Here is a 26,798-nt window from a genome sequence, read left to right on the forward strand (position 1 = left end):
TTTTAACTGATACTAAGCCCAAACTCTCCTCTTCTTTTACTTCCATACTTTCTCATTAAACATTAGGCAACATTGAAAAGGAAGTCCCCCCACCATTGTCACCTTCTTTTCAACAATTTCCACAGTTCCAAATCAAAACATCACAGTTTAATCTACTTCCTTTAGCCTGTATGCTTCCAGCTCTTTAATCTAATCTTATTCTGACCAACTTATTCTGCTTAAATTTGCCTGGGCCTCTTCTCATAGGACAGTAAGGGATTTCTGGGTTCATCAATTGTCATTGGCAGGTGGCTAGTTCCTTTGCCAGTAGAGACTATAGCTTGGTTTCAGCAAAGGTATTCCTCAAGTCAAACTGATAAGTACTGTATGCTAATTGCCCAAATTGCATAGGAAAGAAACATACAGTGTTCCCTTAATCAGGATAGAGATTTGATGTATTGAGTAAGACACATCTTTAAAAATGGTTCAATCCCTGATCTCTTACTCCCACTTAACACAGCAGTACCTTTGGCCTATTTGAAATCTTGACTCTATTGCTCATTTTGGTGTGGTCATATCTGCTCAACAAACTGGAAATTTGTTTTGGAAGTGTTATTTGTGTGAAAAACAAAACATTTACAAATGGCTCCTTCTAATAAATGTGAACCTCATGTGAAAAGCATTCACCAAGGGATCTGGCTGTGTTTGACACAGTGACTCTCCTGGCATATTTTGGAAATAATAAATTTGGAACAAGGGAAGTACAGAAGTTCTGAGGCACATCAAGGGCTCTATGGATCATCCAAAAACCAAAACATACCAACTATGTTCAGGTCATTGTGATGTACATAAAGATATATAAGCATTGTTTCTGCGTTCAAGGTGCTTAAGAAAAATAAGTTATTTGTCATAAAAAGCATAGTCCAAATATGGTAAATACCATTTAAAGAGGTACAAATTGTTAATAGGGTTCAAAGAACATAGATTGATTCCAGATGTAGAAATCTTCAGTAGCTGACTCAGTAACCAAAAATTAAATATTTGTTGAATGAATGGGTAAATGAATGATTGCATGTGGAGGATATGGCAGGTACTTCAACTGAACCTTGAAGAATATACAGGATTCAGATGGAAAGAGATGGGGATGGTACATTCCAAAGAAAGGAAAAACCATGAAGCTTCCTGAAGGGTAAGTTGTGGTCATACTATGGAGAGATTAAAATGCAAGAATAAACTCTTGAGTGTACACGTGTGTTTTTTCACAACACCCTCCTTCTCTATGACACATACTAGAGTCCTGTTTATTGTCTGTAACTCTTTTGCCTGCCTGCACTTCTGTCAGAAACACATATTGCTCAGCTCTGACCTCAAAGCAGGGCAGTCATCAAAAGGAAGCTCATGGCTTTACCCTCAATTCCTGATACCTGATATATATCCCCACTACAGAGGTTCACTATGGCATACCCTGACTAGATTATGGTGCTATTATAATGACAATCTGTACTAGTACCTACTACAGCAGGTTTGACTCCAATAATATCCAGAAAATTGACCACTCTAGCACTCCTTTTTCCCCACATATGATATCTTTCTCCACTCACTCCTTCCTACAATGTCAAATAATAAGTTTCTATCTTCATGTAAGGTTAAATGCAGTCTGTAAATATAGGGATGGTCCCAACCCCTTCACATCCTGTTTATTTCATTGAAGTTAATAGTTTGCACCCATCATTGAATCAAGCAAGGGAAGTCATACTGAATTAGAAGTGGCATTAGTTTCACATGCTGTACACAAATGTACATTCAAGGGAACAAATCATTCTACAAGTCCAGAGAACTTGAAAGACTCAGTGCTTCAAGGACATGATTATTTCATTTCTAAGGTCCACAAATGAGTTTTCAGGACAGTTGAATTGCCACTATGTTCCACAACTCTTTAAGTCATTTCTACAAACTTACATAATATGCCAATCATGCTTGATTCTGCTTATATTGGAAATCTAACATTTTGTAAACTTAGCTATACTAGGTATAAAGGATGATTGCATGATGTAGGAGTGCAAGGCCAAAAGTTTACTGATTTATGTAAAGTTTCTCCCAAATGTTAGGTGGCATGATTATATTATATTTTATAATCCCAAACTATAAATTCCTCAAGGACAGGACCTTAACATTTTCTGCATCTCCAGTATATAAGACATAGTAACTGCATAGAAATATGTTACTACTAATCAATGATACTGAAGAAAAGAGATAACCACTTGCAAAAATAGATGCATAAAGCATGGTTTGATCATCCTCTTCCACTCCCTTCCACCCTTAGATCTCCATTGAACCTGACTTTGCCCCTCAGTTAGGAACATTGTATAAATTGGAAAAAGGGGTTTCCTCCTCAAGTAAAAATAAATAAATAAATAAATTAGTATATTATTGTACAATCTGAATAAGCATACATGGTATCCCTGTGTGGAAGAAAACCCCAGGCTGAGTGTAATAATGCACCTATACTCACGCCAGCTCACATATACCCTGGATAGGTGTTAAGGCACACATTTAATAGGAAGTATCCATATTTTAACTTCCTCTCCCTGACTCCAAATAAGGTGACTGCATCAGGTTTGGAATCTTTTTGAGAGGTTAGAATCAGACACTGAGAGTGGTGAGCAAGAGAGAAAAGTAACCTCAGGGTACACATCTTAAGTTCAACAGGGACAAGGTGCAGCTTCATGCATGTCTTTGCCAGTGAGTGTGTGCATGTGTGCTTTCTCAAATGTGTAAGTGGCTGTATGTGCCAGTGTGGGTTTACATAGGATGATGCTCTCTTCTGCTCTAGAATTTGGTTGCAAGGTGTAGAATTTCCATGCCTCCTCCCTCTTCTAATATAACTTAGTATCTAGCCATAATGTAAAGAATGTCCCTTAGATGGAATATCCTTGGGCTGTGCACAACCTGAACATCCATACAGAGCAGCCCTGCCCTCATTCCTGAGTTTTATCTGACCTTTATGCTATGAACTACATTAAGGGAAATATGGTCATCTTTTCTTTTCTTCCTTTCTTCCCTTCTTTCTTCCTTCCTTTTTTTTTTTTTTTTTTTTTTTGCTTTTATTATCTTTGGATAGTGGGGTAGGGGTGATTGTGCCCTGTTCAACCTGCTTAACTAGAGCAACTAGAGCTAAATTTTCCAACTCAGTACTCTTTTGTGGCACATTACAGGCCAATTTCATTGGATATTACAAAATGTCTGTTCATCAGGGGAAGATGATATTCCTCCTCATTAGTCACAGCTTACTAATATTAGCCTGGAACTTAGGCTTCAGGTTAACACATTTTTCTGAATAGCTTCCTTGTGATGATTTTTTTCATCCATCTAAATACAGTATATTCTTGGTAAGTCAACCATAAACAGAGCCATTTATTTATTTTAAAAAGACAATACTACTCTCTTATAAGATATAAATAATACTACTCTCTTATATAAATAATGCCTTTTTTAAAAGCCAGTGCATTAGATTCTATTTTGCAATGTGGATGAGTTAACCCATGAGGCTGGTTTGTACTTGTTCAATGAATTTCACCTCCAAATGATGCTTTCTACAGAACAAAGCCTTCTCTCTGGGGATTCACTTTGTCAACTCAGTCAAACATATAGATATTTTATAAATTTACTGGGAACTTACAGATATAAACTTCTAATGCTAGGTACTACAAAGGATGAAAAAAATGAATGAGACACTTCCTAGTCTTAGAATAGTTTGATGGTTGAGGACATGTACTTTGAAATGACAAATGACTGGGTTCTGATAGCTCATTCATCACTTTTCAGCTATGTAATCTTGAATAAAGTACATAATCTCTCTAAGCCTCAGATTCCACATATGCTGAAAATAAATAGTAATATCTACCTTATAGTGTCTGCTAAAATAATTAAATGAGAAGGCCATTATATTAAGGTGGCTCTAGTACTTGGTAGCCTGCATAAGCAAACCTAAACCTAAGCCATTGTCAATGTACTCAAATCCAAGAAAATGAAACTTAAGGACAATCAATTGCAAACAGCCAACTAGGCTTTCCTCAAAAAGGCAACCACTTAAGTTACAGCCAATAAAATAATGCCCTTTCTTTCCTTCTGCATCTTTTCTATAAAAACCTCTCCCCTAGCTCTGGTTGGTGGAGTGCTCTTAACCACTTTTAATTTGGTGTTGCCAAATTTGAAACAACTTATGCACAACTGAACTCGAAAATGTTAAGGTGCCTCAGTTTATATTTTACCAGTTCTGGTGTCAGAAGTGGGATCCATAGGGGACCTACCCGCCCCACCCCCAACAACCCCCAGGAACAACAAGCAACCAGGCATAGGTACACACTGAGCCCTTTGTGTTTACTGCTTTGTTGCTGTGCCTGAAGTCCTTCTCAAATATATGTGTTCCACAGCTTTTGTGTTATGAACTCTCTGAATTTATTTGAGAATTTCTTTGTTCAGACTGGGTCTAGAGTTGGACTGGGTCTGAGTTAATTTGGTCTGGGTCCAGTGTCAGACTTGGTCTGATTTAAACTGGACTGAGTTCAGTGTGAGGTCTCTGCTTTTTTAAAGGAGAAACCGTTTTAAAAAAGAGTTCTTCGGGCTTCCCTGGTGGCGCAGTGGTTGGGAATCTGCCTGCTAATGCAGGGGACACGGATTCGAGCCCTGGTCTGGGAAGATCCCACATGCCGCGGAGCAACTAGGCCCGTGAGCCACAACTACTGAGCCTGCGCGTCTGGAGCCTGTGCTCCACAACAAGAGAGGCCGCGATAGTGAAGAGGCCCGTGCACCGTGATGAAGAGTGGCCCCCACTTGCCGCAACTAGAGAAAGCCCTTGCACAGAAACGAAGAACCAACACAGCCAAAAATAAATATAAAAATAAATAAATAAATAAAAGATTACTATTTTAAAAAAAAGAGTTCTTCTGAGTCTAAACATTGTGGAACTCCTCTATCTGGGACTCCAGCTAACTATATGTTTAAAAGTTATAGGCCCAGAATCTATGTTATCTGAGCAAGTGGGTTAACCTTACCAAAGATAGTTCTGAACTACAGTGGCCATAGTGGGAAGCCTTTAAGCTAGATAAGCTTATTTATGAACTGCCTTAGAGAAAAAGGGGTCCCAAACTTCTCAAAATGAGATGCATTTATGCTTGGTATGCAGAAGCTTCTAAGAAAGAATAAATCAAAATGTGCCTATTTAAAAGAGTTCAGGGACTTCCCTGGTGGTCCAGTGGTTAAGATTTCACACTCCGAATGCAGGGGGCACGGGTTCAATCCCTGGTCAGGGAACTAGATCCTGCATGCCGCAACTAAAGATCCCACATGCCACAAAGAAGACCCTGCACACAGCAACGAAGATCCCACGTGCCACAACTAAGACCCAGTGCAGCCAAATAAATAAATAAATGTTAAAAAATAATAATAATAAAATAGGAGTTCAATACCGCCAGGAATATTTACTGCTTGTCCTGGTTGAAACCTAATCATAAGATATTTGAAAGAATTTTTTTCTTTAAAAAGAACTCTGTGGTCAGAAGTTGGCCAAATTGGAGACTAATATTCAGAGCCTGATAGGAACTTTTTACAGACTTTCTTTCCTAAGCTAAAATGAAACTATGTACCTAGAGGTAACATTCTGAAGCCTCTTGGAACAATTTATCTAGACATTCCAAAGACACACAGCTCTAAATCTAGAACATAGGAATCTTGATTTTCATCTTAGTTGAAAATCTTCTCCCTGATATAAAGAAGCAAACTGAAGATACTGTATGTAGTTGAATGGGTGGGTCAGCCCCTTGACATTATTCAGGCTGCTACTCTATTCTTTCAGGAATGAAAACCAACTGTATTTGTTTTACAAATCAAGTCTTTACAAGAACAAAAATGCAGCTCTAGAAGCAATTCAAGGCCACCTGTTGTTTGTACTTATCCCAAGGGAGAAAAGTACCATGCACTGATTATTAATCCCTGGGGAGGACACTTCTGCCTAATGCATCTTGGTATCAGAGTCACAAAGAAAAACACAACACAGTCAAATACTGCTTTGCTTACATAAAAAAAGATACAGAGTAAGATCCGCTTCCATAGTAAGCACCGGTCCCCCATGGTCAGTGGGTCTTTCTTGGGAGCCAACACAGGACAGTTGGCCTATGTGCATCCCTCTTGTGCTGCAGTGGAAAAACCCTTTCCCCTCCCAGCAGAGGGAACACCTCAAAAGATTTGCTCTCTCTCCTTATAAAAGGGAGATGTTAAACTAATTAGGCCTGTTTGATATGTTAAAGTACTTGAGAAGCATTGTCAAATAAAAAGTGATGCTAAACCTGCTTTAGATTATATTTGTATAAATACATGTTATTGATGTAACTGTTCTAGAAATTATATGGAATTCCTAAAGATCTGATATGTCTTGGTATAATGTTATCAGTTATTATTCTAGTTATTATTTCAAAATGTTTGTCATAGAAATAATGAGATTAACTTTTCAATTGCATTATAATGAACTGTCAGATCTTTAATCATGGCCACTTTCAAGTCTTTTGACATTTACTGACAGTTATTGTATTACTCTGGATACTTTTACAAAAGTGCTTCCTCTTCAAAGCAACTCATGGAAAGGACTCTTGACAAGTACACAGTTTCTGATAATTTTACGATTATACCACTGAACTAGGTAAAAAAAAATGTTTAGAACTCTAATGGAAAAACTGATTGTTTCATAAAACTGCCAACCCAATATCAAGCATTAATCAAGAATTAATTTAAAAAATAAAAGGATTAATTACATGAGACTAAATAAATTTATGAGGACGACTATAATTTATATGACTTTGAAACATTGCTAGTCCTTTAATGTTTTGTTGTCCAGATTTAAAGAACCCTTTTTTTCCTTACCTTTAAGCTATCTATAACTTACAGCAATTTGGTAAAGTATACTTTTGTGAACAAAAAATAGAATATGTATCTTTTCCTGTCTACTTAATCCCTCCAGTATTTGGAAATTTAAAGCATTCTTATTTTTCATGACATTGTAGGTGTTTGCATAAGTTCAATAAGAAATTGTTCTCCTTGCAACAGGACACAATTGGGCAAGTCTTTGGCTTGGTTTCTCAGCCTAACGAGGTTTTTAAAAATCTAATCTAAGATTTCTTATTATCAGATATTTTTAAGAAACTAAGGTTAACAAAGTCCCATAAATATCACCAAAGCTTTAACTGGAATATCATATATTTAAGAATGTACATAAAATCACTATTCTTGATCCACTTATATAAGTAATCAGGCCAACTTTAATGAAACTAGCTCTTATTTACTAAAGATGTACTCAGTGACTTATGTTTGAGTTTCTACAATACCAGAAGTGTTGATCCATGTACAGCAGGAGGTATTTGCTAATGCACAGCACTCTCCAGCACCAGGAACAGGAGAGTGCAGACATTATGAATAGTAATGGGATTTCGGTGCCAACATTCAAAACATACAAGGTAATAGGTCTTGTAAATCACATCTTTACTGAAGGCATTTTTTTAAAAAAGTAAATATTTCAAATTTTGAAATTGGACACATAAAGTACACTACTGCGGGAATCTGAATTGGAGAATTAATCAAACACTTCATGGGAAAATATTTGTGGCATATACTTGTGAATTGATAAATGTTGTCCCATTAAGGAAAAAGTTTTGTGTCATGGTATTGATCCTAAGTACCCAGTTACTAGTGTATAAACGTCTTCAAGAATGAGACAAAATTCCAGAATGAGTATCAAGGACTAAAAACTTGATGAAGAAGGCATCTATGGCATAGTCCCTGCTTATATTTCACAAAGATCCTAACTATGCATTAGTCATCCTATTACTGTGACTGACATAAATTCAAAAGGGAAATTAAAAACCTACAGAAACAGAAAGGTGGGTGGTGATTTCAGAATCTTGTAGTTTCTTATCTATGTGTGTAGCTTCTTACCTATATGTGTAGCTTCTTACAGTGTGTTGCCATGAAGTCTTGCCTAGAGAAATTGAGAAAGTATCCAGATATTATGCCCAAACTCTTGATATTATATTAAGGTCTGAGGAAATAAAATCGTTCTTTGTATCTTTGAATTGTTTATTTTGAAAAGCAAGATGGCATATTTGAAGACCATACAGTAAGATATTGTGGTCAGCAGCTGGCAATTTAAACACCTGTAAACAGAATTTGATAAACACTTTTCCTGAATTTGCTATGCCTGAGGTTCTTGGTTACTTAGGAAAGTGTGTACTTTCATATGTGAAAGTGTTGTATAAAAACTGGTAGATAGAAAAAGCTTTCATGCAGCCAATATGCAGGAAATGTTACATTTAACCCCCCTCTCTTGCTTGCTACACATCTCCTAACTTGACCTAACTTCTTACAAACTAATTAAAGGAAGAAACTTAATTATGATGCATCTTGGAATAGATTTCTTTGTGCTTATCTTGTTTTGAGATTCACTCAACTTCCTGAGTACATAGTCAGGAAGTATTTATGTCTTTTTCAGCCTCTCTCTCTCCACCCCCCTCCCTCCCCTACCTCTGTTACTCCAATGATAGCAATGTGGGATATTGTTATTATTCCACAGTCCCCTGTGAGCTGTTACCTTTTTTTCAGTGTATTTTCTCTTTAATTTTCAAGTTGGGTAATTCCTATGTTCTGTCTCCTAGTTTACTGATTCTTTCCTCTATCCTCTCCATTCTCCTCTCAAGCTCATTCGCTGAGGTGTTTTTTTTTTTTTCAGTTACTATACTTTTCAATTCTAAAACTTCCATTTGGCTCTCCTTTATATCCTCTTTCCTTTACTGAAATTTGATCATTTTTATTTGCTTCAAGTGTTTGTACTTGCTCATTGAAATATTTTTATCATAGTTACTTTAAAATCTTTATCAGATCATTTTTAGCAACTCTGTTATCTCAACGTTGACATCTATTGATTCTACTTTTTCATTCAGTTTGAAATCATCTGGCCTTTGGTACAATGAGTGATTTTCTATTGAGAACTGGATATTTTCTAATTTCATTATGAGTTTTCGGATTTTTAATAAAATCTTCTGTTTTAGCTGGCTTTCTCTGCCTCCACCTGGCAGGGGAAGGGGAACACCTCATTACTGCCAGGTGGAAGTAAAAGCCTAGGTTTCCCGCTTGGTCTCCTTTGCAACTGATGTGTGTGGGGAGGGAGGGATCCTCTCTACTGTTAAGTGAGGGTGGGAGTTCTGGTTCTGAATGTAGTCTCCACTGACACCAAGTGGAGATGACATTATTACTGTGGCAATGTTGAAAGTCCTGACCATCCACTAGGCCTCAGCTGACATCATCTCAGCAAGGAGGTAGAGGAAGATCTTGTGCTGTCAGGTGAGGGTGGAAATCCAGACTCCTCAAGTAGTCTCCACTTATATTGTAGTGGGATTTACTGGCCAGTGGAGATAAAAGACTTGGCTCCCTACATCTAGCACCTTGGCTTTCTTTGACATCATCCTCATGGACATGTTGGAGCACCTCATTACAGGCTCACAATGGTATAAATTTAGGATCTCCACTTAGCCTTGCATGGTGTGGGTGGAGCAATAGTTACTCTGTAGTGTTTGACTGGAGTAGAGAGATTATTTTCTAAAAGTTTTCCTCTTATTAAGCTGCCCCTTCACTGGTCTTTTGACTAAAGAGATAAAGCTTTTGTCGGGGCATTTTTTTTGTCTGTACTTACTGGCATTCCAGCTTCACATGTTTCTCCAAGTCTGAGATATAAGAGGCCAAATGAAAACATGGGAACTCACCACCGTGTTGTTCCTCAAGTCCTGAAGTCTCACACTGGTCAGACATCTCCCTCCACTTTTCAGAGTCTCCTTATGTTTATTTTATATATTATGTCCAAGACTTTTAGTTATAGGAGGAATAGAAAAAGCACAATTACTCCATATTTGGGGAAGTACGCTTGATTTTAATAATAAGAGACTTAGGGAAAGTACTAAACCAAAATCTCTAATTTGATGCTTTTGTTTTCCATTGTTTTTATTTTGTTTTATTGAGATACTTTTATAACAGAAGATAGTATTTTGAAGGTTTGGTAATTTTACAGATTTCTTAATATTTTTACACATGGCCTATTATAAGTTTCAAACTCTGAATTAAATCACAATTTTAGAAGCTGGAAATGAATTACAAGAAGAAAACTGAAAAATTCAAAAACAAGTGGAGATTAAATAGCATGCTACTGAACAACCAATTGGTCAAAGAAGAAATCAAAAGAGAAACTAAATAGTGACAGTTTTAATTTTTTCTTTTTAATTTGGATGCCCTTTATTTCTTTTTCTTGCCTAATTGCTCCATCTAGGAATTCCAATACTATGTTGAATAACAGTGGCAAGAGTGGACATATTTGTCTTGTTGTTGATCTTAGGGGGATAGCTTTCAGCTTTTCACTGTTGAGTGTGATGTTAGCTGTGGCTTTGACATATATGGCCTTTATTATGTTGAGGTATTCTTCTTTATATACCCATTTTATTTATAAATGGGTGTTGAGTCCTGTCAAATGCTTTTTCTAGATCTATTGAAATTATCATGATTTTTACCTTTAATACCATAGTGTACCATGTTGATTGTTTTGAAGATGTTGAATCATTATATCCCTGGAATAAATCTCACTTGATCATGGTTTATGATCCATTTGATGTATTGTTAAATTTGGTTTGCTAATATTGTATTGAGGATTTTTTTATCTATGTTTATCAAAAATATTGGCCTGCAATTTTTTTTCTGTGTTGCCCCTGTCTGGTTTTAGTATGAGGGTGATTTGGGGCTTGTTAAATGAGTTAGGATGTGTTTCCTTCCTTCAATTTTTTGAGAAGAGTTTGAGAAAAATAGGTATTAAATCTTCTTTGAATTTTTGGTAGAATTCACCTATGAAGCCATCTGGTTCTGGATTTTTTTGGGAGGGAGGTTATTGATTACCATTTCAATCTCTTTACTAGTGATCAGTGAACACAGATTTTCTATTTCTTCATGAGTTAGTCTTGGAAGGTTGCATTATTCTAAATATTTGGATATTAATGTCATTATACCACAAGTCCCTGTGAGCCCTGTTAGGACTTTTTTTTTTTCACTGTTTTTTTTCTCTCTGTTGTTCAGCTTGGGTAATTTCTGTGGTTCTGTCTTCTGGTTCACTGATTGTTTTCTTTGTCCCCTTCATTCTGCTCTCAAGCTAAAAGAAATGGATAAATTCCTAAAAATATACAATCTTCTTAGACTGAATCATGAAGAAAGAGAAAATCTGAGCAGATCAATTACTAGTAGGGAGGTTTAATCAGTAATCAAAAACCTCCCCCCCAAAAATTCCAAGACCAGACAGCTTCACTGGTGAACTCTACCAAACATTTAAGGAAGAATTAATACCAATTGTTCTCAAACTCTTCCAAACAATAGAAGAGGAGGGAACACTTCTAAACTCATTTTATGAGGCCAGAATTACCCTGATACCAAAATCAGACAAGAGATCCACAAGAAAAGAAAATTACAGGCCAACATCCCTGATGAACATAGATGCAAAAATCTCAACAAAATGTTACCATAACCAAATTTAAGAGTACATTAAAAGGAGCATACACCATGATTAAGTGGGATTGATTCCAGGCATGCAAAGATGGTTCAACATCTGCAAATCCATCAGTGTGATACAAAATTGATAATGATACACATTAACAAAATGAAAGGTAAAAATCAAATGATCATCTCAATAGATACATAAAAAAAAAAACACTTGACAAAACAATATCCATTTATGCTAAAAACTGAAGAAAGTAAGTGTCGAGGGAACACAGCTCAAAGTAATAAAGACCATATATGAGAAGCCCAGAACTAATATCATACGCAACAGTGAAAAGCTAAAAGCATTTCCTAAGATAAGGAACAAAACAAGGATTTCCACTCTTGCTAATTCTATTCAACATAATACTGAAAGTCCTGCCAAGAGTAATTAGGCAATAAAAAGAAATAAAAGGAATCCAAATTGGAAAGGAAGAAGTAAAATTGTCACTATTTGCAGAAGACATGATATTATATGTAGGAAACCCTAAAGACTCTACTCAAAAATGCTGTTAGAACTAATAAATGAATTCAGTAAAGTTGCAGGATACAAAATCAATATACAGAAATCTGTTACATTTTTATACTAAATGTAAAAAAAGTTTTACATTTATAGTTCACTAAAAATGAACTATCAGAAAGAAAAATTAAAAATCAATCCTGTTTACAATTGCATCAAAAATACCTAGGAACAAATTTAAACAAGGAAGTTAAAGACCTGTACATTGAAGATAATAAAATATTGATTAAAAAAACTGAAGAAGACATAAATGGAAAGATATTCTGTGAACATGGGTTAGAGTAATTGTCAAAATGTCCATATTTCACAAATCTACAATTCAATCTACAGACCAGTCTACAGATTCAGTAAAATCCTTATCAAAATTCCAATGGCATTTTTCACAGAAACAGAATAATACTAAAATTTGTGTAGAACAACAAAAGACTCTGAATATCCAAAGCAATTTTGAGAAAGAAGAGCAAAGCTGGAGGCATCACACTCCCTGGTTTCAAACTGTAGTTATCAAAACAGTATGGTATTAGTATAAAAACAGAAACATAGATCAATGGAACTGAATAGAGAGCCCAGAAATAAATGCACACATATATGGCCAATTAATTTATGACAAAAAAGCCAAGAATATAACAATGGGAAAATGACAGTCTCTCCAATAAATGGCATTGGGAAACCTGGACAGCCACATGCAAAAAAAATGAAACTGGATCACTATCTTACACCATACAGAAAATAAATACTCAAAATGGATTAAAGACTTAAGTGTATGACCTAAAAGCATAAAACTCCTACAAGAAAACATAGGCATTAGCTCCTTGACCTCCGTCTTGATGATGATTTTGTGAACTTGACGCCAAAAGCAAATGCAACAAAAGCAAAAATAAACAAGTGAGAATACATCAAACTAAAAGGCTTCTGCACAGCAAAGGAAACCATCAACAAAAAGAAAAGGCAATCTGCAGAATGGGAGAATATATTTGCAAATCATACATCTGATAAAGGGTTAAATTCCAAAATATATAAAGAACTCATACAACTCAATAGAAAAACAAATAAAAAACATGATTTTTCAAATGGGCAGAGGATCTGAATAGATTATTTTTCCAAAGACACACAGACAGTCAACCAGCATATGAAAAGATGTTCAACATCACTAGTCATCAGGGAAGTGAAAATCAAAACCACAATGAGATATCATATCACACCTGTTAAAATGGCTTTCATCAAAAGACAAGAGATAACAAATGCTGGCAAATGGAATTCTTGTACACTGTTGGTAGGAATGTAAATTAGTGCAGCCACTATAGAAAAAGGATGGAGGATCCTCAGAAAATTAAAAATAGAGCTACCATATGATCCTTTAACTCTACTTCTGTGTATTTATCTGAAAAATAATGAAAACACTAACTGTAAAAGATATATTCAACTCCATGTTCATTTCAGCATTATTTATAATAGCCAGGATAGTGAAACAACCTAAATGTTCATCCATGGATGAATGGATAAAGAAAATGTGATATATATATCTAAATAAAATGGAATATTTTTTAGCCTTTGTAATCTTGCCATTTGACACAACATGGACAGACCTTGAGGGCATTATGCTAAGTGAAATAAGTCAGAGAAAAACCAATGCCTTGTGATCTCAATTATATGTGGAATTTAAAAAACAAAAGTTCATAGATACAGAGAACAGATTGGTGGTAGCCAGAGGCTGGGGCTGGGAGAAATGGGTGAAGGGGGTCAAAACATACAGACTTCCAGTTATAAAATAATTGAGTCATGGGGATGTAAGATAAAGCATATTGACTATAGTTAATAATACTGTATTGAAGGGGTCCCCAAACCCTGGGCCTCAGACCGGTACCCATCTGCGGCCTGTTAGGAACTGGGCTGCACAGCAGGAGGTGAGCAGCTGGTGAGCAAGCAAAGCTTCATCTGCCGCTCCCCATCGCTTGCATTACCACCTGAACCATCCCCCACCCCCACCATCCATGGAAAAATTGTCTTCCATGAAACCGGTCCCTGGTGCCAAAAAGGTTGGGGAGCGCTGCTGTATTGCATATTTGAAAGTTGCTAAGACAGTAGATCTTAAAAGTTCTCATCATAAGAAAAGAAAAATTCTGTAACTATGTGTGGTGTTGGATGTTAACTAGACTTAGTATGCTGATCGTTTCATAATATATACAAATATCAAAACATTATGTTGTTCCTGAAACTAATTTAATGTTGTATGTCATTATAACTCAATATAAGTAAATAAATAAATAGATGGCAACTTTAACAATTTAACCTCAAGTGCAGTTTAATTGCTTCAAAAATTATGTAAATAGAATATTATAAGCTGCAGATAAAATAAAATGTGTTTTCACAGGATATATTTTGTAGTGAACTAAACTAAGCCTACTTTTCTTTTTTTAGTTCGGTACATTCTTTAATAAAGATATGGTTAAGATACGTGTTATGGAGGAAGGATGCATTGGTTCATATTTTGGGTGTTCAAGGAAAGGCTAAGCCTACTTTTGAGGGACCTCTTTTTGATGCCTTTGTGACAAATGTATTTGATAAGTATGTTAAAAATGCAAAGTGTCTGAGTTTCTTTACTTTTCCCCATTAATCTTTTCTATATATATATATATATATATATATATATATATATATATATATATATATATCACATATCTTTTCATTCAACTGTTATTCATACTCTGGAAAAGTTTTATGTCTATTCTTGATTACAAGCAACAGTCCTAACCCTCAAAATGTTGTTTAACTTTCCTTGTCTTTTATAATGAACATATGGCTTTGCTTAGGATAAGCTGGAGTTTCATGTTAAATATAACTTGAATGTGTATGGGACATGTCTAGTATTTGCCAAAGTAATTTCTGCTGCCCACAGTCATTTGTATTTCCATGTATATATTTTCCAGCTGCTGGTTTCTACCTTTTAGTGATGATTCCATTTTTGCCAACGAAGAAATTATCTCTGATTTAAGTAGACATTCTGTCCATTGATGTAGTAATGGGGTGAGAAGTTAACTCTGTCACCTCATAGATTATTCCATCACAGTTACAGTGTTACAAATGACATGCCAGAAGCCCCTGGGGCATGAACCCCCAGCCCCTAGATGTACTACTAGAATTATAAGCAGGTTAATTCTGCCATGTAACCCTTTTGGATATTTGCTGGGAATTACCATGTCAAGGAAAGTACACACACACACACACACACACATACACAGTTACTTTCCTAGGGAGATTTATGATTAGCAGTACCCCAGTTTCCATGTGAGTCCCTAATTCCCTCATTCCAATGAGCTCATGTCTTCAATGAAATCTAAAGTAATTGCTCCTCATGAAAATATCAGAAACATCTGACCATAATGTGATTCATATAAGAATCATTAAAACTTTTCACAAAGAAAGGGGCTCTGATAGAGTAGTCTTATAATCAGCCTCAAGACCAGTTTATTGGGGTAAAAGATTCCACTCACCATCTACATTACTGCCTTTTTAAAAAATCCCTCCCAAGAATTAATTAGAAGACTGGTATCATTTCTAATAAGACAATGATGTAATACATAAATCTGATTCAATTTGCCTAGGTCAATTAATAATTCATGACAGAAATAGGACAACTACTCTCATGTTTTGTTTTGTTTTGTTTTGTTGTGGTACGCGGGCCTCTCACTGTTGTGGCCTCTCCTGTTGCGGAGCACAGGCTCTGGACGCACAGGCTAAGCGGCCATGGCTCACGGGCCTAGCCGCTCTGCGGCACGTGGGATCTTCCCGGACCGGGGCACGAACCCGTGTCCCCTACATCGGCAGGCGGACTCTCAACCACTGCGCCACCAGGGAAGCCCCTACTCTCATGTTTTAAGCACAAATATTATTAATAGCCTGACCCAAGGACTCCCAATGAAAAAGGCAGAAAGGTCCCAATGGCGTTCTACTATCCTGGAGATTAGTGAACAATAACAATGTTAGATAAGTCAAGTGAACAGAGGAGCATAAGAAGAGGGGAAAATTTAGCTGGTAAAAAGTTGTTGGAATTCAGAACAAAGAAAAGCATGAAAATAGGTGAGGGGCTTGAAATTTCTGATGAGAAAAAGGATAGAAGAAATAGGAATGCAATTGGTATTGGGTAGTGAGAGAGATATAGAGATATATCTATATAGATATATAGATATATATCTATATAGATAGATAGATAGATATAGAGAGAGGTATATATAGAGATATAGATAGATAGATAGATAGATAGAGAGAGAGAGAGAGAGAGAGAGAGATAGAGAGATATATAAGAGAACAAGATATAGGAGTATTTACAGTTCCTTCTAAGGGACTTCTGAGCTACAACGTTGCTCCCCCTTTATCCTTACTTTCCTCTAGTGCCTCATAAACAGGTGAAAATGGAAGGTTGTAACATGATAAAAATAATTGCTATCACTAACATAATGCATACTATTTGTCACGGACTGTAAGTATTTTTTATATATTTTCACACTTTATCCTCAGAACAGCCCTATGAGGTAGGGATTATTATTATCTCTATTTTACAGATGAATAAACCCAGATATAGAGAAGCTAAATAATTTGTCCAAAGTCACATAGTAAGTAAATGGTGGAACCAAGATTCCAACATAGGCAGTCTTACTGCAGAGTTTCTCCTCCATGCTCATCTCTCCTACACTTGCTGAAAGGGACACATCGAGAAAGGCCAAAGACTAACAAGTTGGGACTAAAAATCAGAAAGAAGGTTGAACACAAATAGAAAGAGTGGAGAACTCATCTGTTGGAAACAGTCTTTTGTGTACACAGATTAAGCATACTGCCAATGCCCATGGGGGGAAAAACCTTCTCAAAGAAATTGTATCATTAGTAAGTCATTCTTCTGGCTTAAAACTTGAACCTTTGAGAAACTGTAAATCCATCTTAAAAGAGATAACCCAGCAAGATTTTCCAGTTAGTACATTTCAGTGCACATCCACATATTAGTTTCTTTACAAAAAAATCCATCTTGATAGTGGAACAAGAGAATGAGAAGAGTAAGAGATCACTGTGGACCTGAAAGTGAAGGCTGAACTAAGGACCTACCCTGGAAAAAATGAAGAGATATAATCTGGTGCATTACAGTCCAGCTGTGAACATCAACCTTTGTGAAAGCAGAAAGTTTGGGCAAAGAATAAAATAATATGAAGCTAATGAGGTATGTTGACAGAGATTCAGACATATGCTGGGTCAATTGTCTTTATAGCAGGAGGTACAAAGTCTCACCTACAGCTGCCCCAAAACCCAAGAGGAAGGGAAATAAAACAATAGTTATAAAAAGAGAGGGAAGTAATGGCAATATGTGTAACCAGATTGCAAGCGTTATAGGGGAATGTTTTCTGTATTAATTTATTCTTTATCTTTTTCCTAGCAAAAGAAAATATAGGTATAAATGTGGGAAAATGGGGAAAAATCCAGGCTGTGTAATCATTTGCGTGTTCCCCAAAATCCAGGCTTACAGTTTTGCTGAAAGGATACCTTAGCCTCATTTGTATCAACAACCTCAGTTTAACACATGAATAGTCACTACAGCTGGAAGACATTAGTGTTGTCCAAGTCAACAATTTTCCATAAGCCACGGAGAAAAGAATTTTCAGTTTGTTGTGACACATGAAAATTGGAGTCTTAAATACTGCTTAGAATTAAAGTGACTTAAGATAAGAGGAAATGAGAAAGAAAAAAAATGTTGAAGTTTTATAACAAGGGCAATCACTGCTGGACCACATTAAAAATAGAACCAAGCAGAAAACCGCATCAGATCCATAGGTAACTTGCTGTAAATGGGTGTTAAAAAGGCTAATGGGTTTTGAATTAGCCTAAAAGTTTGGTTTTGTTTGGATAGTATATATGTAATTGGATCTTTCACGTCATTGCTGCCTTCTCTACTGCTCAGGTGCTCACATACATCACCAGTGCAATTACTCTATCCAAGACAAGCCCTCTGCTAGATTGAAGAAGTCAGCGAAGTTTTATATCAACCTCTCAAGTTTACCTTTATGGGTTCCTTTTCATTGTCCCCCATTTTCACTTCCCTTACCCAACCAGGGCTGAGACTTGTTCCTGTGAAGCACTCCATGTTAAAAGTGGCTTTTTTTCGGGCTTCCCTGGTGGCGCAGTGATTGGGGGTCTGCCGATGTAGGGGACGCGGGTTCGTGCCCCGGTCCAGGAAGATCCCACATGCCACGGAGCGGCTGGGCCCGTGAGCCATGGCCGCTGAGCCGGCGCGTCCGGAGCCTGTGCTCCGCAACGGGAGAGGCCACAACAGTGAGAGGCCCGCGTACAGCAAAAAAAAGGAAGGAAAACAAAAGTGTTTTTTTTCATTCAGCAGTTAGTCATCAGTGCCTTCAAGGAGAAAAAGCCAGTGCCAGGTGCTGGGGACAGTGAAATAATCCATACCTGAATTCTACCTTAAGGAGCTTATAGTCAATGATAATCACATTTCCTTGCATTTGTCTCTAAAATCTGGTATTCTGGTATGATTTCATTGCTTCACTTGAATCCGTGTAGAAAAGGGAACCCTAAAAAGTCAAATTTACATGTTCTATTCTTTGCACATCTCATTAAAGATGAAAAGGCAGAGAGGTAAAATTAAACATTTTCATTTTATAATTTTTCAGGCTCTGTTCAAAAGTTTACTAAGGTATAATTATGGAAAGAATGTGGAATGATTGTTTATTTTATTCTGTAGGCCAGAAGAAGCACAGCTCTGATCCCACCAGGTTGGGGAATTTTAAACACCTTCCTCCTTCAATAGGAAATGGTAAAATAGAACTTAAAATTTATTTGTTCATGAAATCATTCAGCAAGAAGTTATTGAGAACAGACTGTGTGTCAAGTGTGGAATTAAACCGAGTTTCAAACAAGGACACAAAGCAAGTTCCATACTTGGGTCTTTTGCCAATGTCTCACTAAACATTTATTGAGGGAACAACAAAACACTTCTCTTGTCTGAGCACATATCTTTGTACCCCACCTATTACATTTTCCCTATTCTTCCTTAAAGTATAGTGATTGATGAATATTTCACTTACAGGGGACTGAAAGATTAAACAAGTCAGCTGTATTGGTATCAAAGACCTAGTAATAATAACAGAGGCAGTTCACATTTATTGTGCATTTGACATGTTCGAGGCACTGTAATAAGTGTTTTATGTGCATTTATCTCATTTAATCCTACAAAAACTCTATGAAGATTGTTCTGTTGTTATCCCATTTGTCAGATGAAGAAACCGAGTCGCAGAACAGATAAGTAAGTGGCTGAACCAGGATTTGAACCTAGACTATTGGACTCCAAAGCCTGCACTTGAAATTGTTACACTACACTGTGCTTCAAAATAGAAAAATAAATTATACCAGAGTTTAAAAGAATAGGGTAAAAATCATCCAATACCTTCCCTCTCTTGTCTCCAAATCAACTGGAGGATTCAACTGAAATGATAACTCTTGCATTCCCTCAGTCTCTGCAAGAGCCATCACTTCCTTTTCTGATTTCTTATTACCCCGTATATTAACCTTTCTTAAGGCACTTTTCACTTTCAACCTAAAAGACAAGGCTCCATGGAAACAGGGGCCAAGAGCTTATATATATGATTTATTTATTTTCTACCTCAGCCACAGCCTGTATTAGCACAGTGCCTTGCATGCTATATGTTAAGTGAATGAACAGCATGAAATGGGGTAACAGATAAATTGCTCAATGACTGTTATCTTTTTCTAGATTATATGCCTCTTTGTATCACTCATAATGCCATACACAAAGTAGAAACATAATATTTCTTGAAACTGTTGAATAGTCTCTAAATTTCTATATACGAATGAACACTTTACTCAGAGTAGAAAAGCATGTTTGGTATTCTGTAAAACTTCTGTGAAGGCCACTTCCATTCAGAGTTAACATTACACAGGGGTAAGAAGCCCAAAGCAATAAAATCTGGAAGTAGGCTCCTCATCCTGACACACTTCCTTTCTCCCAATCTGATAAAATTCTTAAAATAACAACAATAATATCAACAAATATAATTCCAGCAGATACCGCAAGTTTGATATCTTTTCTTTTCCAAGCACTTAACATTCATCATCTTGTTTAATACTTATTACAACCCTATGAGGTAAGTATTTTTATTTCCAATTCACAGATAAAGAAACTAAGGCCCAGAGAGCTTAAGTGACTTACTTAAGGTCATACACCTAGCGACTGGCAGAGCTGGGATTCAAACCAAGTTCTCTTAGATTCTTAAGACTGTGCTCTTTCTACTACATCCACTATGTCTCCTGACAGACCCATGAGGCTCTTATTTCTGTTCCCCAAGCTACTACTCAAATACAGTTTCTGTAGACAGAGCACTAAATTTTGTCAATTTTTTCCAGTTTGGAGATAGCATGGTTGTACTCAAGAGTGCAAATGCTGAAATCAGACACACCTGGGTTTGAATACCAGCTTCACCACTAATAAGCTATATATCCTTGGATAAGTTACTTTCTCAGAGTCTCAGTTTCCTTATATACTAAAGCAGAGCAAAACTAGTACCTCATAGGGCTAGTGTGAGGGAAAAAAATGAGACAGTGCATGTATAGTGCCTCAGATATAATAAATCTGAGCAAAGCATACTTATATTTGCTACCCTAAAATATCATTGCTTATTTGTCATAATTACACCAGGTGTTGATAACCTGTCACCATTTTTCTGATAGGAGGAAGATGAAAGAGTTGTGTAACTGTCAATTCCTACAAGCCAGTGCAATGGAAAATATAATCAATTCTGCTGAATGGGAAAATGGAGACACAGTTGAGGTAAGACTTCACCAGAAGGCAGGGAGAACAGAGGTACTATTAAATCAGCCCCCATGTTATGGCTGATAAAACAAGTCATGGATTGCCAGTCCTTAACTCCACACTCCAGACTATACTCAGCTCCAGTATACAAAAGAGGGTTTGCTTTTTCAAATTGAGACAGACTTCTCCACAAACAAATTAAGTTTTCTCTCCACTAAAGAGAAAAGAAAATCCTGGGAATAAGAGGTCTATTCTCTTGGGATTCAATAATATGTGGTGAATTTCCAGTTGCTTTGAGGATGGAAAAAAGCACAAATTGAAGCATGGTGCAAAAGAGTCTCTGTTCACTAATCTTAACCTATCTGTAGCACAGGTGCACACAAGAAATTTTGGATCACTCTTTATAATCACCCCCTACTATCTTTAGTCCCAAGTCAAGAGACATATTTATTTATTAGAGATTCGGTATTTATATTTTTTTAGTGTTAGCAATTATTATTACTTAGCCCCCAATCTGTAGGGTTTCCTATCACTTCCAATTTCTCATGAATGCCAGAGTCCATTCCAGTGTCCACATTTCTGCTTGTACAGTTCAGGTGACAGAGAACTCACCAGCTCCCAAGGTAGTTCAGTGCACAAAACCTGTTAGAAGACTTACCCTGGCATGGAGCCCAAAACTTACTTGACTTTCTTTCTACCTATTATACGCAGGCCACCTAGAACTAACTGGTCAGCTCTTCCCAGCAAGGTACTAAAAAGCTTACTTTTTAATTTGTATTGGAGTGTAGTTGATTTAAATGTTGTGTTGGTAACCAGCATACAGCAAAGTAAGTCAGTTATACATATACATATATCCACCATTTTTTAGATTCTTTTCCCATATAGGTCATTATAGAGTACTGAGTAGAGTTCCCTGTGTGATGCACTAGGTTCTTATTAGTTATCTGTTTTATATATAGTAGTGTGTATGTGTCAATCCCAATCTCACAATTTATCCCTCCCACCTCATTCCCCCTCAGTAACAAAAAAATTGTTTTCTACATCTGTAACTCTATTTCTGTTTTATAAATAGGTTCATTTATACCCATTTTTTAAAATTCCAAATATAAGTGATATCATATGATCTTTGTCTTTCTCTGTCTGACTTACTTCACTCAACATGACAATCTCTAGGTGCATCCATGTCACTGCAAATGACATTATTTTGTTCTTTTTTTATAGGTAAGTAATATTCCATTGTATGTATGTATCATATTTCTTTATGCATTCCTCCATCGTTGAACATTTAAGTTGCTTCCATGACCTGGCTATTGTAAATAGTGCTGCATTGAATATTGGGGTGCATGTATCCTTTCAAATTATGGTTTTCTCCAGAAATATAGCCAGGAGTGGGATTGCTAGATCATATGATAGCTTTACTTTTAGTTTTTTAGGAACCTCCATACCGTTCCTCAGAGTATTTGTACGAATCTACATTCCCATCGACAGAGTAGGAGGGTTCCGTTTTCTCGACACCCTCTCCAGAATGTATTGTTTGTAGATTTTTTGATGGTGGCCACTCTGACCGGTGTGAGGTGATACCTCAGTGTAGTTTTGATTTGCATTTCTCTAATAATTAATGATTCTGAGCATCTTTTAACGTGCCTTTTGGCCATATGTATGTCTTCTTTGGAGAAATGTCTATTTAAATCTTCCACCCACTTTTTTTTTTTTTTTTGGCGATACGCAGGCCTCTCACTGCTGTGGCCTCCCCCATTGCGGAGCACAGGCTCCGAGGCCATGACTCACGGACCCAGCCGCCCCACGGCACGTGGGATCCTCCCAGACCAGGACACGAACCAGCGTCCCCTGCATCAGCAGGCGGACTCTCAACCACTGCGCCACCAGGGAAGCCCCACCCACGTTTTTGATTGGATTTTCTGGGATTATTTTTGTTTTGTTTTTGATATTGAGCTATATGGGCTTTTTGTATATTTTGGAGATTAATCTCTTGTCAGTTGCTTTGCTTGCAAATATTTTCTCCCATTCTGTGGGTTTTCTTTTCATTTTGTTTATGGTTTCCTTTTCTGTGCAAAAGTTTTTATATTTTTAAATTTCTTAACTTATTAATTGGAGTATAATTGCTTTAAAATGGTGTGTAAGTTTCTGCTTTATATCAAAGTGAATCAGCTATACATATACATATATACCCATAACTCCTCCCTCTTGCATATCCACCCACCCTCCCTATCCCACCCCTCTAGATGATCAGAGAGTACCAAGCTGATCTCCCTGTGCTATGTGGCTTCTTCCCATTAACTATCTATTTTATATTTAGTAGTGTATATATGTCCATGCCACTCTCTTACTTCATCCCAGCATACCCTTCCCCCTCCCCATGTCTTCAAGTCCATTCCCTACCTCTGCGTCTTTATTCCTGTCCTGCCCCTAGGTTCTTCAGAACCACTTTTTCTTTAGATTCTATATATATCTGTTAGCATACGGTATTTATTATTCTCTTTCCAACTTTCTTCACTCTGCATGACAGACTCTAGGTCCATCCACCTCACTACAAATAACTCAATTTTGTTTCCTTTTATGGCTGAGCAATATTCCATTGTATATATGTGCCACATCTTCTGTGTCCATTTATCTGTTGATGGACAATTAAGCTGCTTCCATGTGATACCTATTGTAAATAGAGCTGCAATGAACATTGTGGTACCTGACTCTCGTTGAATTATGGTTTTCTCAGGATATATGCCCAGTAGTGGGATTGCTGGATTGTCTGGTATTTTTATTTTTAGTTTTTTGATGAACCTCCATACTGTTCTCCAGAGTGGCTGTATCAATTTACATTTGCACCAACAGTGCAAAAGCATTCCCTTTTCTCCACACCCACTCCAGCATTTACTGTTTGTAAATTTTTTGATGATGGCCATTCTGACTGGTGTGAGGTGATACCTCATTGTAGTTTTGATTTGCATTTCTCTAATGGTTAGTGATGTTGAGCATCCTTTCATGTGTTTGCTGGCAATCTGTATATCTTCTTTGGAGAAATGTCTACTTAGGTCTTCTGACCATTTTTGGATTGGGTTGTTTTATTTGTGATATTGAACTGCATGAGCTGCTTGTAAATTTTGTAGATTAATCCTTTATCAGTTGTCTCATTGGCCAATATTTTCTCCCATTCTGAGGGCTGTCTTTTGGTCTTGTTTATGGTTTCCTTTGCTGTGCAAAAGCTTTGAAGTTTCATTAGGTCCCATTTGTTTATTTTTGTTTTTATTTCCATTTCTCTAGGAGGTGGATCAAAAAGGATCTTGCTGTGATTTATGTCATAGAGCATTCTGCCTATGGTTACATCTAAGCTGGCCTTACATTTAGGTCTTTAATCCATTTTGAGTTTATTTTTGTGTATGGTGTTGGGGAGTGTTCTAATTTCATTCTTTTACATGTATCTGTCCAGTTTTCCCAGCTCCACTTACTGAAGAGGCTGTCCTTTCTCCATTATATATTCATGCCTCCTTTATCAAAGATATGGTGACCATATGTGCATGGGTTTATCTCTGGGCTCTGTATGCTGTTCCTTTGATCTATATTTCTGTTTTTGTGCCAGTACCATACTGGCTTGATTACTGTAGCTTTGTAGTATAGTCTGTAATCAGGGAGCCTGATTCTTCCAGCTCCGCTTTTCTTTCTGAAGATTCCTTTGGCTATTCGGAGTCTTTTGCGTTTTCATACAAACTGTGAAATTTTTTGCTCTAGTTCTGTGAATAATGCCATTGGTAGTTTGATAGGGATTGCATTGAATCTGTAGATTGCTTTTGGTAGTATATTCATTGTCACAATGTCAATTCTTCAAATTCAGGAACATGGTATATCTCTCCATCTATTTGTATCATCTTTAATTTTTTCATCAGTGTCTTACAGTTTTCTGCATACAGGTCTTTTGTCTCCTTGGGTAAGTTTATTCCTAGGTATTTTATCCATTTGTTGCAATGGTAAATGGGAATGTTTCCTTGATTTCTCTTTCAGATTTTTCATCATTAGTGTATAGGAATGCAAGAGATTTCTGTACATTAATTTTGTATCCAGCTCCTTTACCAAATTCATTGATTAGCTCTAATAGTTTTCTGGTAATATCTTTAGCATTCTCTATGTATAGTATCATGTCATTGGCAAACAGTGACAGTTTTACTTCTTTTCTGATTTAGATTCTTTTTATTTCTTTTTATTTTCTGATTGCTGTGCCTAAAACATCCAAAACTATGTTGAATAATAGTGCTGAGAGTGGACAACCTTGTCTTGTTCCTGATATTAGAGGAAATGGTTTCTGTTTTTCACCACTGAGAATGATGTTGGCTGTGGGTTTGTCATATATGGCCTTTAATATGTTGAGGTAAGTTCCCTCTATGTCTACTTTCTGGAGGGGTTTTATCATAAATGGGTGTTGAATTTTGTTGAAAGCTTTTTCTACATCTATTGAGATGATCATATGTTTATTCTCCAATTTGTTAATATGGTTTATCACACTGATTGACTTCTGTATATTGAAGAATCCTTGCATTGCTGGGATTAACCCTACTTGATCACGGTGTATTATCCTTTTGATGTGCTTTTGGATTCTGTTTGCTAGTATTTTGTTGAGGATTTTTGCATCTATGTTCATCAGTGATATTGCATGTAGTTTTCTTTCTTTGTGACATCTTTGTGTGGTTTTGCTATCAGGGTGATTGTGGCCTCATAGAATGAGTTTGGGAGAGTTCCTGCCTCTGCTATATTTTGGAACAGTTTGAGAAGGATTGGTGTTACCTCTTCTCTAATTGTTTGACAGAATTCGCCTGTGAAGCCATCTGGTCCTGGGCTTTTGTTTGTTGGAAGATTTTTAATCACAGTCTCAATTTTAGTGCTTGTGATTGATCTGTTCACATTTTCTATATCTTCCTTGTTCTGTCCCTAAAGATTGTGCTTTTCTAGGAATTTGTCCATTTCTTCCAGGTTGTCCATTTTATTGGCATATAGTTGCTTGTAGTAATCTCTCATGATCCATTGTATTTCTGCAGTGTCAGTTTTTACTTCTCCATTTTCATTTCTAATTCTATTGACTTGAGTATTCCCCCTTTTTTTGATGAGTCTGTCTAATGGTTTATCAATTTTGTTTATCTTCTCAAAGAACCAGGTTTTAGTGTTATTGATCTTTGCAATTGTTTCCTTCATTTCTTTTTCATTTATTTCTGATCTGATCTTTATGATTTTTCCCTTCTGCTAACTTTTGGGGTTTTTTTGTTCTTCTTTCTCTAATTGCTCTAAGTGTAAGGTTAGGCTGTTTATTTGAGATGTTTCTTGAGGTAGGATTTTATTGCTAGAAACTTCCCTTGTAGAACTGCTTTTGCTGCATCCCATAGTTTTTGGGTCATCGTGTTTTCATTGTCATTTTTTTCTAGGTATGTTTTTATTTCCTCTTTGATTAGTTCGGTGCTCTCTTCATTATTCAGTAGTGTATTTTTTAGCCTCCATGTGCTTGTATTATTTACAGTTTTTTCCCTCTATTTGATATCTAGTCTCATAGCATTGTGGTCGGAAAAGGTACTTGATACAATTTCAATTCTCTTAAATTTGCCAAGGCTTTATGTGTGACCCAAGTTATGATCTATCCTGGAGAATGTTTCATGAGCACTTGAACAGAAAGTTTATTCTGTTGTTTTGGGATGGAATGTCCTATAAATATCAATTAAGTCCATCCTGTTTAATGGACAATTTAAGCTTGTGTTTCCTTATTTATTTTCAGTTTAGATGATCTGTCCATTGGTGAAAGTGGGGTTTTAAAGTCCCCTGCTATCATTGTGTTACTGTCAATTTCCCCTTTTATGGCTGGTAGCATTTGCCTTATGT

Source organism: Globicephala melas, chromosome X, assembly GCF_963455315.2.
Source record: "Globicephala melas chromosome X, mGloMel1.2, whole genome shotgun sequence".
NCBI lineage: Eukaryota > Metazoa > Chordata > Mammalia > Artiodactyla > Delphinidae > Globicephala > Globicephala melas.